Source organism: Pongo abelii, chromosome 7, assembly GCF_028885655.2.
Source record: "Pongo abelii isolate AG06213 chromosome 7, NHGRI_mPonAbe1-v2.0_pri, whole genome shotgun sequence".
Classification (NCBI taxonomy): Eukaryota; Metazoa; Chordata; class Mammalia; order Primates; family Hominidae; genus Pongo; species Pongo abelii.
In genome coordinates, this window is record NC_071992.2 from 160,404,863 (window position 1) to 160,422,870 (window position 18,008).

Here is an 18,008-nt window from a genome sequence, read left to right on the forward strand (position 1 = left end):
CGGGTGAGGTGGCTCACACTTTTTTTTTTTTTTTTTTTTTTTTTGAGACAGAGTCTCCCTCTGTCATCCAGGCTTGAGTGCAGTGGTGTGATCTTGACTCACTGCAAGCTCCGCCTCCCGGGTTCAGGCCATTCTCCTGCCTCAGTCTCCCGAGTAGCTGGGACTACAGGCGCCGCCACCACACCCGGCTAATTTTTTTGTATTTTTAGTAGAGATGGGGTTTCACCATATTAGCCAGGATGGTCTCGATCTCCTGACCTTGTGATCCGCCCGCCTCAGCCTACCAAAGTGCTGGGATTACAGGCATGCTGGCTCACACCTGTAATCCCAACACTTTGGGAGGCTGAAGCAGGTGGATCACCTGAGGTCAGGAGTTCGAAACCAGCCTGGCCAACATGGTGAAACCCCATCTCTACTAAAAATACAAAAAAATGTGCTGGGTGTGGTGGTGGGCACCTGTAATCCCAGCTACTCGGGAGGCTGAGGCAGGAGAATCACTTGAACCTGGTAGGCGGAGGTTGCAGTGAGCCAAGATCGTGCCACTACACTCCAGCCAGGGCCACAGAGTGAGACTCTATCTCAAAAAAAAAAAATTTACATCTGTTTTCTTCTAAGAGTTTACTAGTTTTAGCTCTTATCTTATCTGATCCATTTTGAGTTAAATTTTGTATGTGGTATATGAGGAAGGTGTCCAGCTTCATTCTGTGCATGTAGAATCCATTTGTCCAGCACCATTTGTTTATTTTATTTTTATTATTATTATTATTTTGAGACAGGGTCTTACTCTGTTGCCCAGGCTGGGGTGCAATGGCCCGATTTTGGCTCACTGCAACCTCTGCCTCCTGGGTTCAAGTGATTCTCCTGCCTCAGCCTCCTGAGTAGCTGGGATTACAGGTGTGCGCCGCCACGCCTGGCTAATTTTTGTATTTTTAGTAGAGACGGGGTTTACCATGTTGGCCAGGCCGGTCTTGAACTCCCAGCCTCAGGTGATCCACCCACCTCGGCCTCCCAAAGTGCTGGGATTACAGGAGTGAGCCACTGTGCCGGCTGATTTGTTTAAAGGATTATTCTTTCCCTGTTGAATGCTCTTGACCCCTTTGTCCAAAATCAATTGATTATAGATGTGTGGTTTTATTTCTGGATTCTGAATTCTTTTCCATTATCTATCCTTACCCCAGTACCGCACTGTCCTGACTGTAGTCGATTTTAATTACTATGAAGTAATTGAAATTGGGAAGTATAAGTCCTCCAATTTTGTTGTTCTTCAGGATTGTTTAAGCTTTTCTGGGTCCCTTGCAATTCTATGTGAATTTTAGGAACTGTCCATTTTTGCAGCTTGCCCATTTTTTGCAATGAAGGCAGTGGAATTTTGATAGGGATTGCACTGAATCTGCAGATCAGCTCAGGGAGTGATGCCTTCTGAATAGGAACACCCTTGGGCATGAGATGACTCTCCATTCATGTCCTCTTAATTTATTTCAACAATGTTTTACAGTTAAGTATACAAGTCTTGCTCTTCTTTTAAATTTATTCCCAAGTATTTTAGTATTTTTAGTGCTGTTGTATATGGAATTGTTTGTTTAATTTCATTTTCAGATTGTTCATCGCTAATATGAAATACAACTGATTTTTGTATATTCATTTGAACTCACTTATTAGCTCTATGAGACTTTTGGTGCACTCTCTAGAGTTTTCAATATACAAGATCATGGTATCTTCAAATTGAGGTAGTTTTGTTTCTTCCTTTCCAATCTGATGCCTTTTATTTTTTCTTGCCTAATCCCCTGGTTAGAACCTCCAGTATTATGTTGAATAGATATGGTGAGAGCTGACATCCTTGTCTTATTCTTAAAGGACGCTTTCAGCTTTTAAAACTAAGTATGATGCTAGCACTGGGAAGTTTTTTACATGCCCTTTATCAGGCTGAGCAAGTTTCCTTCAATCCCTAGTTTGTTGACCATTTTTGTTATGAATGGATGTTGGATTTTGTCAAACACTTTTGTTTCATCTATTGAGATGATCATGTGGGTTTTTTCCTCCCTTTACTAATTTAATAGGATGTATTACATTGCCTAAATTTCATATATTGAACCAACTTTGCATTCTTTGTTCTCTTGGTCAGTGTGGCTAAAGGGTTTTCAATTTTATCTTTTTTGTGGTGGTTGTTTTGTTTTTGAACATAAGCTCAGGATTTTATTGTCTTCATAATAAAACAAAAGACGACACTTAGAACTGTATCACTTGGCCCTTTCCCTTATCTCTTCCCAGTTCAAAACCCTTGCATCTTTTAGTAGCCAGCATTCTCTTAGATCTGCAGCTGGGCTCAACGCACTCAAGCCTTAGCACAGTCTTCTTCGTAGTTTCAGCCTTTTCCGGAAAATCGGCTTAGTCTGCCCACCATAGCCACTCTGCTTCCTGTCATAACCTGCTGACCCTGGGCATACCGAGAATCCTTGTCCTTCTTGTGTCACTTTGAGGGGTTGGTGCTTGCCACACTTCTTACAGAGATCCCGGCGGGTTTTAGGAACGTTTACCACGTTTGTATGAGCGCTATCGGCACAGAAAGCCAATTTTATCTTTTCATAGAATGAACTTTTAGTGTCATTGGTTTTTCTCTACTGTTTTTCTGTTCTCTATTTCATTTACGTCTGCCCTAACCTATAATTTCTTTCTGCTTGCTTTGGATTTAATTTGGTTTTCTTTTCTAGTTCCTTAAGAAGAGAAGTTAGCTATTGACTTAAAATGTTTCTTCTTCTTCTTCTTCTTCCTCTTCCTTCTTTCCTCTTTCTTCTTTATTCCTTCTTGAGACAGGGTCTCACTCTGTCGCCCAGGCTGGAGTTCGGTGGCACAATCATAGCTCATTGTAGCCTCAAACTCCTGGGCTCAAGTGATCCTCCCACTTGGCCTCCTGAGTAGCAGGGATTACAGGCATGTGCCACCATGCCTGGCTAATTTTTAAATTTTTTTAGAGATGGGGTCTTGCTATGTTGCCCAGGCTGGTCTTGAACTCTTAGCCTCAATCCATCCTCCCACCTCAGCCTCTCAAGATGTTTTTTTCTTTTTAATGCAGGCATTTATAGCTACACATTTCCTTCTGAGCACTGCTTCCATTGTATCCCATAAGTTTTGATATGGTTTTTTAAAAAACTCATTTCAAAGTGTTTCTAATTTCCTTTAGAATTTCCTCTTTGATCCGTGGGTTATTTAGGAGTATGTTGCTTAATTTTCACAAATTCGTGAATTTTTCAAATTTTCTTCGGTTTATTGATTTCTAATTTCATTCCACTATGGTCAGAGAACATACTTCGTATGATTTCGATCCACTGAGATTTTATTTTTTATTTTTAATTTTTATTTTATTTATTTATTTTTTGAGACGGAGTCATATAAATATAATATCTTTTTTATGGACTGACCCTTTTATTATTATAAAATGTCCTTCCTTTCCTCTATTAACAACTTTGTCTTAAAGTCTATTTCGTCTGTTCTTACCGTCCACTCTAGCTTTCTCCTTTTTCTCTCTTTTTTTTTTTTTTTTTTTACCAGTTATTTTCTTAGTGGTTGCTGTAGGGATTACTACTGACAAATTACTTGACAACAATCTAATTTGAATTATTGCAAACCATGCTTAAATAGTATCCAAAAACGTTGCTCCCACGCCACTCCCTTTTCACCTCCTTTCTGCTATTCTTGTCACAGATTACCTCTTTGTACATTGTGTTCTCATCAGCATAGATTTGCAATTATTACTTAATGCACTTACCTTTAAATCAGTTAGGAAAAAGGAAGTTACAAGCAAAAAATAAGTTTATGCTGCTGCTCTGTGCTTCTTTATATGGATTTGAGGGGTTTTTTTGTTTTGTTTTGTTTTCTTTGAGACAGAGTCTCACTCTGCCACCCAGGCTGGAGTGCAGTGGCGCGATCTCAACTCACTACAACCCCTGCCTCCTGAGTTCAAGAGATTCTCCTGCCTCAGCCTCCCAAATAGCTGGGACTACAGGTGTGTACCACCACGTCCAGCTAATTTTTGATAGAGATGGAGTTTCACCATGTTGGCCAGGCTGGTCTCGAACTCCTGACCTCAGGTGATCTGCCCGCCTCAGCCTCCCAAAGTGCTGGGATTACAGGCATGAGCCACCGTGCTCAGCCACCTTTTAATAATTTTTATCTCTTTATGCATATTCTCTATCTGGTGAGAGATTTCTTTCATACTTTAGTTTTTGTTTTTTTTGTTTTTTGTTTTTTTAGGCTGAGTTTTGCTCTTGTTGCCCAGGCTGGAGTGCAATGGCACACTCTTGGCTCACCTCAACCTCTCCCTCCCAGGTTCAAGCAATTCTCCTGCCTCAGCCTCCCGAGTAGGATTACAGGCATGTGCCACCATGCCCAACTAATTTTGTATTTTTAATAGAGATGGGGTTTCTCCATATTGGTCAGGCTGGTCATGAACTCCTGACCTTAGGTGATCTGCCCGCCTCGGCCTCCCAAAGTGCTGGGATTACAGGCATGAGCCACTGCGCCCGGCTACTTTAGCTCTTCAAATATTGTTTCCCTTAGCTCTTTGAACATATATTCAATAATAGCTAATTTTAAGTCTTCTTCTAGTAAGTCCAATGCCTGGGCTTCCTCAGGGGCTGTTTCTGTTGATTCAATCTTCTTCAGTGTATGAGTATACTTTCTTGTTTCTTTGCATGTCTTATAACTTTTTGCTGAAAAGTAGACATTTAAAACAATATAGAGGCCCAGCATGGTGGCTCATGCCTGTAATCCCAGCACTTTGGTAAGCCAAGGTGGGCAGATCACTTGAGGTTAGGATGGCCAACATGGTGAAACCCCGTCTCTATTAAAAATACAAAAATTAGCCGGGTGTGGTGGTGGGCGCCTGAAGTTCCAGCTATTCTGGAGGCTGAGGCAGGAGAATCGCTTGAACCTGGGAGGGAGAGGTTGAAGTGAGCTGAGATCGTGCCATTGCACTCTAGCCTGGGCGACAGAGCAAGACTCTGTCCAAAAAATATATACAAATGTAAAATGTAAAAAAATATAAATATATACATATACTTTATATCTATAATAGGATATAGGCCTGGGTGCAGTGGCTCACACCTGTAATCCCAGCACTTTGGGAGGTCAACGCAGGAAGATCACTTGAGCCCAGAAGTTCAAGACCAGCTTGGGCAACATAGCAAGACCCCATCTCTACAAAAAATACGAAAAATTAGCCAGGCATGGTGGTACACACCTGTAGTCCCAGCTACTCAGGAGGCTGAGATGGGTGGATCACCTGATCCTGGGGGGGTCCAGGTCACAGTGAGCTGAGATCTTGCCACTGCACTCCAGCCTGAGCAACAGAGTGAGACTCTGTCTCAAAAAAACCAATCGTAAAAATAATAAAACAACATAACGCAACAACTTTAGAAATTAGATTCTCTCCTCCCCTCCAGGGTTTGTTGTTGTCCTGCTTGCGGTAGTCGAACACAGCTTCCCTTGTCAACGCCCTGCACGTGTGGCCACAGTGACCCACGTATTTCAGGAGCTCTATTTCCACCCCTTCTCTTGGACACAAGTTCACTGATTCGAAACCTGCTTCCCAGTTATTTTGGAGACAGTTTTGCCGAGTGTTTTGCATAATGCTGGTCTCCGTCCTTCTGATAAGTGCTTTGCTGTCAGGCCACTAGTCAGTGTCCTGTGGGGTTTGCAGTAGCGGCATCCCCCTCCTGGTCTCAGAGTCCATCCACTGCGATAGGTTTGCTTATGCCATGTTCACAAGCAACCCCAGTGTCTCCAGCTTAAAGCCACAGCTTGTTCTCACTAGCATTGCATGGCAGGGGTTGGCTGAGGTTCTCTCTTCCGTCTTTGCTTCAGGACCCAGGCTGATGGAATGGCTGCTGCCTAGAACACTGCAGGTCTTCCCAGAAGAGATACAGAGGCTCTGGAGGGTCGTGCAATAGTAAGTAAATGCTCTGGTGTAAAGGTGCCATGTAAATACCTCCTCTCATTCCTCATTGGCCAATACTGGTCACACCGCACCCCCTCATGACTCCCTGCCATGGTCCCCCTCCTGGCCATGATGGGACCAGGCAGTCCGGCCCCTCCCACACACCCGCAGATGAAGCAGAGTCGGGGAGCGCTGCTAGGGACCACCACTCCCCTCATTCCAAATCATCACCTTTATTCCCTCTGCCATAATTTTATTTATTGGGTGGGATAATTTATCCTCCAAATAACAGATGGTATTATTTAGTATAGATGATTGTTTTCCACATACATGACTTGGCAGCATGTTACTAAATTTTACTACGATTTCTGCCAAATGAACGATATTTGCCTTATCCCACATGTGCGGTTGTTTGAATGGTCTTCTGGATCCTAGATACTGCCTCACCGGAAGCTGAGCCTGGTACAGGCATAGCCCACAGGACACCCACAAGAGTCACGTACCTGCCATTGACCACCTCTGGGCTTTTAATACCGAAACTTCAAAGAACTTATGTTCTCTCATTACACTTGCTAGCAATATTTATACAGGAACATGTTGTATTTATATCCCCAAAAATCAGTAAGAGAATTTTAACAAAACAATGTATGGGAAAAGTCTTGAGTCACATTTCAGAAACAATGTGTAGATGGTTGTAATAACATGAGGGCATTTTGCAAAGTTTGAGAATCAACAAAGAGACGTGCGCACAGCCAGGCTGGGGCTGGGGTGCAGGGAGGCCGTGCTCCTGCAGAGAGATTTGCTCAACCCTGTGTTCAGGAAGTCATCTGCATCAAATGTTAAGTTCACTCATGTGTAGTGTGTGTTACTGGCATACACGTTTCCCTGGTTTTTAGTAACATTGTAATTTTTCTCATTTTTAAAAAGTAATCCCAGCACTTTGGGAGGCCGAGGCGGGAGGATCACGAGGTCAGGAGATCGAGACCATCCTGGCTAACACGGTAAAACCCCGTCTCTACTAAAAATACAAAAAATTAGCCGGGCATGGTGGCAGGCGCCTGTAGTCCCAGCTACTCGGGAGGCTGAGGCAGGAGAATGGCGTGAACCCAGGAGGCGGAGCTTGCAGTGAGCCAAAATCATGCCACTGCACTCCAGCCTGGGCAACAGAGTGAAGACTCCGTCTCAAAAAAAAAAAAATTATATTTTTTGAGACAGGGTCTCCCTCTGTTGCCCAAGCTGGAATACAGTGTTATGATCACAACTCACTGCCATGAGTCTGGGAGCCTCGACCTCCAGAGCTCAAGCAATCCTCCCGTCTCAGCCTCCCAAATAGCTGGGACCATAGGAGTGTGCCACCATGCCTGGCTAATTTTTGTATTTTCTGTAGAGATGGGGTCTCACTATGTTGCCCTGGCTAGTCTTGAACTCCTGGGCTCAAGTGACACTCCTACCTTGACCTCCCAAAGTGCTTGGATTAAGGCGTGAGCCACCACACCTGGCCATTGTTCTCATTTAAAATAGATTCTTGGCCAGGCATGGTGGCTCATGCCTGTAATCCGAGCACTTTGGGAGGCTGAGGCGGGTGGATCACTTAAGGTCAGGAGTTTGAGACCAGCCTGGCCAACATGGTGAAACCCTATCTCTACTAAAATACAAAAATTAGCTGGATGTGGTGGTGGTCACCTACAGTCCCAGCTACTGGAGAGGCTGAGGCAGGAGAATGGCTTGAACCCAGGAGGCAGAGGTTGCAGTGAGCTGAGATCGCACCACTGCACTCCAGCCTGGGCAATGAAGTGAGGCTCCATCTCAAAATAATAATAATAATAATAATAATAATAAAATGAAATAATAAAATAAATAAAATAATAAAATAAAAATAAAATAAAATAATAATTTAAAAAAATAAAATAAAATCTAAAAATAATAATAATAAAAACCTTCTCAATTGAAGGTTCTTGGTATTAAGTGGACACATTAAGTGGAGGGCGTGTGTGTGAGTGCCAGCAGCACCCGAGGACGCTTTTTTCAAACGATGTGTATTCGTGGCATGGACTGCCCTTTTTCACATCTTTTGTTGACTTTCATTGGTCGGTGTTGCAGATGTGCAGGTCACGCTAAGGCTGTGGGTAATCGCCGCCATCCTCACTCCTCAGCTGATCCTTCCCACGTCCAGAGAGGTTGAAATAAAAATGAAATGTATAATCCTGGCCGGGCACGGTGGCTCACGCCTGTAATCCCAACACTTTGGGAGGCCGAGGGGGGTGGATCACGAGGTCAGAAGATCAAGACCATCCAGACTAACATGGTGAAACCCCGTCTCTACTAAAAATGCAAAAACAAAATTAGCAGGGTGTGGTGGCGGGCGCCTGTAGTCCCGGCTACTCGGGAGGCTGAGGCGGGAGAATGGCGTGAACCCGGGAGGCAGAGGTTGCAGTGAGCCGAGATCGCGCCACTGCACTCCAGCCTGGTGACAGAGCGATACTGTCTCAACAACAACAAAAAAAAAAAAGAAGAAGAAGAAATTTATAATCCTTTGAGTATTATATATTATAAAGTAACCAGGATCTAGTTGTTTTGTTTTGTTTTGTTTTTTACCAACTGGAATAATTCATGTTTAATGTTTCCAAAGCCTTCTGCCTGCAACCACTGTCCTGGGGATGAGAAATCTCTGGGGAGGAGGAATTTGGGGGCCACCATCTTGTGTTGGGGCACGGGTTGTTGAGATGACGCTAGCACCCCTCATCCCCCGCCCCCGCCTACTGGGCCAGTTTCCCCTCCAGGGGGTGAGGTGGCGCCTCCCAGATGGGACACAGCCTGCTGTCCCCACTCTAGTCAGAAAGCAGGAGTGAGACAAGTGGCCGGGACCAGACACTGGGGCTAGTAGGCGCTTTGCTGCCATCTGCTGGGGAGCCCGCGGCAGCCGCCGCCGTGGACCTCGTGCTGGTGGAAAGCACAAAACCACTGTCCACGTGAAGGCCACCCGTGTCCTGGCAGCACCCCTGAGGGGTGGCCTCCTGCAACCACCCTCCTGCAACCACCCACCTGCAACCACCCTCCTGCAACCACCCTCCTGCAACCACCCACCTGCAACCACCCTCCCGCAACCACCCTCCCCCAGCCACCCACTGGCAACCACCCTCCCCCAGCCACCCACCGGCAACCACCCTCCCCCAGCCACCCACCGGCAACCACCCTCCCCCAGCCACCCACTGGCAGCCACCCTCCCGCAGCCACCCACCTGCGACCACCCAGGGAGCCGCAAAGCCACTCTGCTCGTGCTGGCCTGGCCTCTGAACCCATCGCGACGTAAGACAGAAGAGGACCGAATGGGGTGCGGCCCAGCATGCAGTGCTCAGCCTGGTCTTGGTGAATGGGCTCCATCCAGCCTCTGTCCTCAGAGACGGCAGTTGGCACCTCATCTTCCTGGCAGACCTCGAGGGAGTGTGGGTAGAGTGGGACCCAGCCAGGAGTCCAGGCCCTGAAGCCAAGGGCAGGCCCATGTCTCCACCACCACACGGTCCAGCATCCTCAGACCAGGCCCAAGAGAAGCCCCACTCCTGAGCAGGGGGAGGGAAGGGGAGGCCGGGGACTCAGGCAGCTGCCCCCTAGAGTGGGAAGGAAGGGCCCCAGCATTTCCCAGCTCTAGCCCCACTTGGCTTTTGGTCCCTTAGCTGTGGTCCCCAGGGGTGTGGCTTCCCCAGGGGGCTGTAGCCAGCAGTCCCTCAGCAAACACGCGCAGGGCTCCAGGGTGGGGGATCAGACTCTGCCCCCAGAAGGCTCTGAAATGTGTCAGGATGGGACGTGGTGGAGCTGACCAGGTTTCCAGCAAGTCTGCAGGGCTGAGGCCTGCATCCCCTGGGAGGCTGACGTGCGCTGTCTGGCACAGAAGGTGGACATCCCCTCAGGTATGCCTTCTTTGTTCACTGGCTGGATGCGATGACAAACTTCCCTCTCATGCTGTTTGGTTACCCAGTGGCCCGTCTGCATAGGAAAGACAGAATAAGAGCTCGATTCTTTTCTTTTATTTATCAATTTTAAAAATGTAAGCTTGTTGCCGGGATCTCCTAAGGACGATCAGTTAATTTTTTTTTAACTCAGGGATTTAAGCGGGTGAGTTGAGTAAGCTCAAGCTGTCCCATCTTCCGAACGCGTCTCTAGGATGGCAAAGCCTCCTGTTCTGAGAGGGGTAGAGCAGGAAGCCACCTCCCACAGATCACAGCCACCCCATCCCTTCCGGGCGTCCTGCCTTGCCTCGAACTCCTGGGTTCAAGTGGTCCATTCCCTTTCCTTAGAGCGTGGGATGAATGCCTCTGGGAGAGAGGTTCCTCCTCTGGGTCAGCAGCTGCAGCTACCTAAGCATTCTCTGCCTCACCCAGCACGGCCCACAGCCCAGGGTTATGGCGAGACTCCAGTTCAGGGTGGGGGCTGCCAGGGAGCTGTGGGTTGATCGGCTGGAACCAGCTGAGGCCCCAGAACCAAGAAGCCCTTCCATGCCAAGCCCAGGGAGGAGGAGCCTGTTGACAGTGTTGTCCCTGGGACCTGGTGGGCAAACAGGCCGGGGGCGAGAGCTCGGGGCCCGGAGACCCAGGTCCTGCCTGCATATGATCCAGTAGGGAGGGCAAGCTGGTCTGCCCCCCAGGCCCGGCCATCGTGCTGGGCTGTCCTCAGAGGCCCTGGAGGACAGGTGCAATGCTCGGTGGGCTGTCTCCACAATATACAAACATCAGTTGTATTTCCTGCTAGCAGTAGGCAATCCAAACATGAAACTAAGCAAACAACTCCATACACACTAGCACTGCAAATAATAAAGTACTCAGGAATACACGTAGCCAAAGAAAGGCAAGACTTGTATATTTAAGACTAGAAAACATTGCTGAAAGAAATGAAGAGGACATGAATGAACAGAAAGTCATCTCAGCATCACTCCCCAAGGTGACCTGCAAATTCAGTGCAATCCCCATCACAATTCCACTGTCTCCTGCCTGGGGGCTGCCCCTCCCCATGTCAGCCCTCTGTCCAGGACACAAGACTGCTGGGTGGCCTTGTGTGTGTGTTGGGGTGGGAGGGCTCCGCTCCTGTCTGTGGCATGCAGCTCTGCTCAATGCACTCCCAGCACTGAAGAATGGCCTCTCCCAGGGCCCAGCAGTAGGGGCAGCCTTCCTCCTGAGGCAGGAGGCAGGACTCAACTCTGGAGGCGGGGTTTGGACACTGGACCAAAGTGAGGACTAGCTAAAACAAGTGTCTTACAGGGAAGTGGAAGCACCTCCCTGTAAGACACACCCACCAGTGTGCCATGTCATTTTACTGTTCTGTGGTAACACACCCAGAAGTTACTGCACCTTTCCATGGCAACAACCAGACAACCCAGAAGGTGCCACCCTCATCCTAGAAATTTCTGCATAAACCGCCCCTTAATTTGCATGTAAGTAAAAGTGGGTAGGCTGGGTGCCCTGGTTCATCCCTGTAATCCCAGCACTTTGTGAGTCCGACGTAGGAGGATCACCTCAGCCCAGGAGTTCGAGGCTGCGGTGAGCCCTGATGGCGCCACCAGACTCCAGCCTGGGTGACAGAGCAAGACCCTGTCTCAAAAAAAAAAAAAAAATTGGGTATAAATTTGACTTCAGCCCTGCCTCAGCTGCGACTCTGGGTGCACTGCCTGTGGGGTGGCCCCTGTTCTCAAGGAGCAGCCCCTTTGCTGCAACTCTGGTGGGCCACTTAGTAACAGTTGCTGTCTAGGCTGGGTGCAGGGGCTCACTCCTGGAATCCCAGCACTTTGGGAGGCCAATGTGGGCGGATTGCTTGAGCCCAGGAGTTGAAGACCAGCCTGGGCAACATGGCAAAACCCCGTCTTTACAACAAAAAAATACAAAAATTAGCTGGGTGTGGTGGCACACGTCTGTAGTCCCAGCTACTCGGGAGACTGAGACAGGAGGATTGCTTGAGCTCGGGAGGTCAAGGCTGCAATGAGCTACGATGGTACCACTGTGCTCCAGCCTGGGCGACAGAGAAAGATCCTGTCTCAAAAAATTAAAAGTTGCTGCCTAACACACTGGCTCGTCCTTGAATTCTTTCCCAGGCTCAGCCTCAATTTTGGGGCTCACCTGTCTGGCATCACTGCTGCTTCTGGAACATCCAGGAGCCCACGTGTTTCCTGATTGGGGTCAGCCATTTTGATGATAAAATTTGTAATATTAAGTTGTTTCGTTGGGACTTTTCAGAACCAGGTGAACACACAGCAGATAAAACACCTTGGAGGCTGGGCGTGGTGGCTCGCACCTGTAATCCCAGCACTTTGGGAGGCTGAGGTGGGTGGATCACCTGAGGTTGGGAGTTCGAGACCAGCCTGCCCAACACGGTGAAACCCTGTCTCTACTAAAAATACAAAATTAGCCGGGTGTGGTGGCTCATGCCTGTAATCCCAGCTACTGGGGAGGCTGAGGCAGGAGAATTGCTTGAACCCGGGAGGCGGAAGTGAAACTCTGTCTCAAAACACACACACACACACAAACACCTTGGAAACGGAGAAACCTGTTCTACCGTAACGGGAAGCAGCAGCCCTCTACCAGGATCTGCCTGAGGTAGCAAGTGCTGGCAGGTCCTGCAGGGCCACCCTCCTTCCCGCTGCCACCCCCCTGCCCACGCCGTGGTGAATGGCTTCTTTGTTAGCATTCCTCAGCCACCCTGTTTCCTGTTGGGACTCCACAGACAGACACACTGCATCTCCATTCTTTGAATAGTTGCTCTTACATTTTCAACATGGATATGTGACAAAGTCCAGAGTCCCAATCAAAATATCTACCCTCTTCCTGAAAAATACAAAGGCAGTAAAAGTTTTTTTTTTTTTTTTGAGACTGAGTTTCAGTCTTGTCGCCCAGGCTGCAGTGCAATGGCGTGATCTCAGCTCACTGCAACTTCTGCCTCCTGGGTTCAAGCGATTCTCCTGCCTCACTCAGCCTCCCGAGTAGCTGGGACTACAGGCGCGCACCACCACGCCCAGCTAATTTTGTATTTTAGTAGAGATGGAGTTTCGTCATGTTGGCCTGGTTGGTCTTGAACTCCTGACCTCAGGTGATCCGCCTGCCTCAGAGCCCCAGAGTGCTGGGATTACAGGCATGAGCCACCACGCCCAGCCTGGATCTGCTAAACTCTTTTCCAAAGTGATTGAACCACTGGTATTTCCATCAGCTCAGTGTGAGAGCTCTGGTTGCTCTACCTCCTCATCAACATTTGATATATTTAGTCTTTTTAAATTTTTAGTCATTCTAGTGGGTGCATTATGGTGTCTCACTGTAATTTTAATTTGTATCTTCCTAATGACTAATGTTCTTGCACGTCTTTTTATGTGCTGTTCACCATCCGTATATCTTCACTGGTGAAATGTCTGTTGAAACCTTTTGTCTACTTCTAAATTGGATTATTTCTGTTTATTGAGTGCTGGGGGTTCTTTGTATATTCTGGATACAAGTCCTTTATCAGTTATGTGATTTACAAGTATTATTCCCAGTCTGTGGCTTGTATTTTATTTTCTTAACAGTGTATTTTAAAGGGCATAAGTTCCTAATTTTGATGAAGTCCAATTTATTGATCTTTTTCTTCTATAGATCGTAATTTTAGTGTTATATTTCAGAAATATAATTCAAAAATGACAAAGATTTTTCTCTTACATTTTCCTTTAGATGGTTTATCATTTTAGATTCCAGTTGTGATCCATTTTGGGATAATTTTTGTACATGGTGTGAGATTCATTTTTTGCATATAGATGTTGAAAAGATCATTATTTTTTCACTGAAGTTCTTCTGTACCTTTACTTAAAATCAAATGACAATAGATGCATGGGTCTATTTCTGGACTTGGTTGATCTATATTTCTGTATTAATATCAATACCTCACTGTCTTAATTACAATAGACTTGCAACAGGCCTTCAAGTCAGATGGTGGACGTCCCCTCAATTCACTTTTCTTTTTCAAGGTTGTTTCAGCTGCTTTTGGTCTTTTGCATTTCCATATTAATTTTAGAATCAGCTTGTCAATTTCCACACACAAAAAAAACCTATTGGAATTCTGATTGGGTTGCACTGACCTGTAGTTCAAGTTGGAGAGTGTACCTCGGCAACATCGAGTCTTCCAGTACATGAACAAGGTGGAGAGTGTACCTCGGCAACATCGAGTCTTCCAGTACATGAACAAGGTGGAGAGTGTACCTCGGCAACATCGAGTCTTCCAGTACATGGAAAAGGTGGAGAGTGTACCTCGGCAACATCGAGTCTTCCAGTACATGAACAAGGTGGAGAGTGTATCTCGGCAATATCGAGTCTTCCAGTACATGGAAAAGGTGGAGAGTGTATCTCGGCAACATCGAGTCTTCCAGTACATGAACAAGGTCTATCTCTACATGGGCTTAGGGGTTTAATTTCTCTCATCAATGTTTGGTAGTGTTCAGTGTTCAGGTCTTGCACATCTTATCAGAATTATTCATATTTCATATTTTTGATGCTATTTTAAGTGATGTTTTAAATTTCACTTTATAATTGTCCATTATTAGAACATAGACGTACAGCTGATTTTTATATCTTGATCTTGTTTCCCACAGTCTGGCTGAACTCAACAGTTCTAGTTGTTTTTCTGTAGATTCTATCAGATTTTCTACATGGGTAATCATGCCAATGGCAAATAAAGACAGTTTTACTTCTTCCTTTTCAATATGGATGCCATTTGTTTGTTTATTTATTATTTATCTATCTTTTTCTTTGCCACTGGCTAGAAGCTTCAATACAATGTTGCCCTTTTTTCTGATCTTAAGGGAAAGCATTTGGTTTTTCATCATTAAATATGATGTTAGCTGTAGATTTTTCATAGATGCCCTTTATCCGGTTGAGGAGGTTCTCTCTTCTTCAATTTTTTGGAAGCGTTTTTACAGAATTGTTATTGTTTTTCCTTAAATGGGACATTCAGTTTGCAGTAAGCCATGATGGTCCACGGCACTCCAGACTGGATGACAGACAGAGACTCCATCTCTTAAAAAAAAGAATGCAGGTTCTGGCTGGGCGTGGTGGCTCAGGCCCGTAATCCCAGCACTTTGGGAGGCCGAGGCGGGCGGATCATGAAGTCAGGAGTTCCAGACCAGCCTGGCCAACATGGTGAAACCCCATCTCTACTAAAAATACAAAAATTAGCCGGGCGTGGTGGCGTGCACCTGGAATCCCAGCTACTCGGGAAGCTGAGGCACAAGAATTGCTTGAACCCAGGACGGGGAGGTTGCAGTGAGCCGAGATCATGCCACGGCACTCCAGCCTGGATAACAGAGCGAGATTCATCTCAAAAAAAAAAAAAAAAAAAAAAAAAAAATGCAGGTTCTGATCAGCGGGTTTTCCATGAAAGGGTCACTTATGCAAAGTGACCCCCACGTGAGGACGGAGCTGAGAAACCAAAGAATGAGGCTGACAGATTCAGTTTGTCAGGAGAGGGTGCTCTACTGGGGAACCTGCCGCCAGGGGTGGCCTTGGGTGGAACAGGTGCAGCTCTGCACCATTGCTCCCCAGACCCAGGGCTCAGCTTCTCTGTAGGGAAAGGGTCTGCGTGCTCCACACGGGCAAGAACGCATCGTCACCTGTAATCTGTGTAATAACATCAAGGCTGCTCTGATGGAAAGGCAGGATTCATAGCGAGTGCACGTTCTTACACTAAGGACAGTAGATACGGCAGGAATCGGGGCATTCCCAGGACAGCGGCTCATCAGAAGTCTGCGCGGTGGATTAGAACCTAACATGGAGTCAACTTCTGTCTCCACAGTGGGTCTGCGCTGGGTCTCGACAGTCTTCATTTCAGAAGTTCAAGGGTGAAGCCCTCGCTCCTAGTTCACAAAACACACATTAAGAGGCTTCCGCTTTTGCTAATGAGTTGTGTCCATTATCCTTTTGTAGGGAATCTGTCTTTTCTCTCTAACTGCTTTAAATTTTTTTTTCTTTTTTGGTTTTCGGTTTTCCGCAATTTTACTACAATGTGTTTTGATGTAGATGTTTTATTTGCCATACCTGGATTTTACTGTGCCTGTTGGATAAATGGTTCATGTTTTTCATCTATTTGGAAAACAATTATCAGCCACTATGTCTTCAAAATGTCCTCACCTTATTCCAGGATCTTCTTATAGAACCCCAGCTAGACTGATGCTAGATGTCTTCTGTTCTGCCTCCTAACCTCTCTTTCATATTTCCCATCTCTGGGATAAATTCTGAGTAATTTATTTAGATCTATCCTTTAATGCACCAATTCTTCAACTATGACTAGTCTGTTGTTTAGTCCATTGAGTTTTAAATATTATTAGTATACGTTTCATTTCTAGAAATTCTATCAAATTTCTTTAAAATCTTCTTGCTCTTTTTAGCTAGAATTTTACTTTTCACATTATAAATTTGTTGTGTTATAAACATTTCAAACATACTTACTGTGTATTCTTTATTGAATAATTCCAGTATCCTGCGTCCCTCAGGTTCCAGTTCTGCCCTTGTTCATGATGCTTGTTTCCATGCGTCTTGTAACTTTTGACTGTGTCATGTTGGAAAGCCCGAGGGCTTTTATCTGAAGCCTGGGAAGCCTTGGTTGGGGGCAAGACCTCCAGATAAGATTATATTGGCTCATACCAGGTACCAGGCAACAACCAACCTGAGGCCATGGTGATGTAATTCCTCCACATGGGGCTTCTCCAGACCCTACAGGGGGATGGCCTGAAATTGTAAAGCTCAGTGGAAACACTTTCCTGCCAGAGCCCAGGCAGGATCCAGCGTTTCCCTTCTGTGGCTGGATCGTCAGAGAACCCATGTTCTCGCTGGCTGCAGCCCTTTGAGGATCCGGATGCCACAGAGGCCTCTGGCTGTACGGCCCGCATCCCGGCCTCCTGTTCCTGAGGACTTTTAAAACCCGAGGCTTCAGGTTTCCAGGATCAACAAATTCCTCGGGAAGCATCAGCTCAGCCGCTGCACTGAGGCCCCCCTTTATCTTTCACCCCTGGTGGTTTCCTTGTCTTTTTGGTAACGTCAGGAATGCACCTGAGAAGCTATTTAAGTTTTACCCGGATTTACGCAGGAGGAGTTTTCAAGGGTCTCTCGGTCCGTCTGCGCTGCTGCTGAGGAGCTGCCACTGTGAAGGCAGCTGCCGTGGCCGATCCTCCAAGATCCCCTTGGGTGTCCTTGTTCCCCTCCCCAGCTGCTGCAGACGCTCACCTGTGTCCTCCTCCAGAACGCTGCCCTTGGCTGACAAGAGCTGCTCATTCAGAGATGCCTAAGGACCACGTGCCACCCCACAGGCAGCTCAGACCCATGTGTGGGCAGGAGCCAGAGCCTCTGAGCTGTGCCCCTGCCTCTCAGATGTCCGTGGGGCAGGGCTATGGCTCCAGCCCCCTTTGCCAGCTCCTTGCCCTCCCTACTTGTTGCACCCCTTTCCTGAGAATTCTCCAGAAACCATGTGTAGCGAGGCACCGCCTTGGGGAGCCTGCCTGGGACAGGGGGCGCAGACGTGGGCCTGGCACACAGATGCCACAGTTGGTCAGAACACCACCAACGGCCTGGCGATGCTGTCAGCCTGGCATCCACGGCAGTGCAGCCGCTGGAGCTCCCACCTGTTGAGACGTGCTGGCAGCAGGAGGGAAGGTGGGGGCAGTGGCCAGAAGACCCTGACCACGGGGGCCCATGAAGCCAGCTCATGGAGAACCGCATCCTGACAGGAGATGCAGATGGGCAGCCTGCGAGGCGGCTGCTCACTACACTGGTTCTCACACTCAGGCACACGGCAGCCCCTGGAGGGCTCCTTAAAGCACAGCTGGCTGAGCCCCAGGCCCAGGATTTCTGACTCAGTTGGTCTGGGCCGGGGCCAAGGCTCTGCCCCTCACAGGCTCCCAGGTGGTCCTGAGGCACACTGGGAGGACCACTGGCTTAGCACACGGCACCCACAAATTTTAAAACGAGTGAGCGAGTCTGGGCCCACTGCTCTGATGGAAAACACAACCGCTTGCTTTGTTTCCTTGTCAGCCAGTTCTCAGAGCGAGAGCCCACAAATGGAAAGAGTGGCCAGGTCCCCTTGTGAA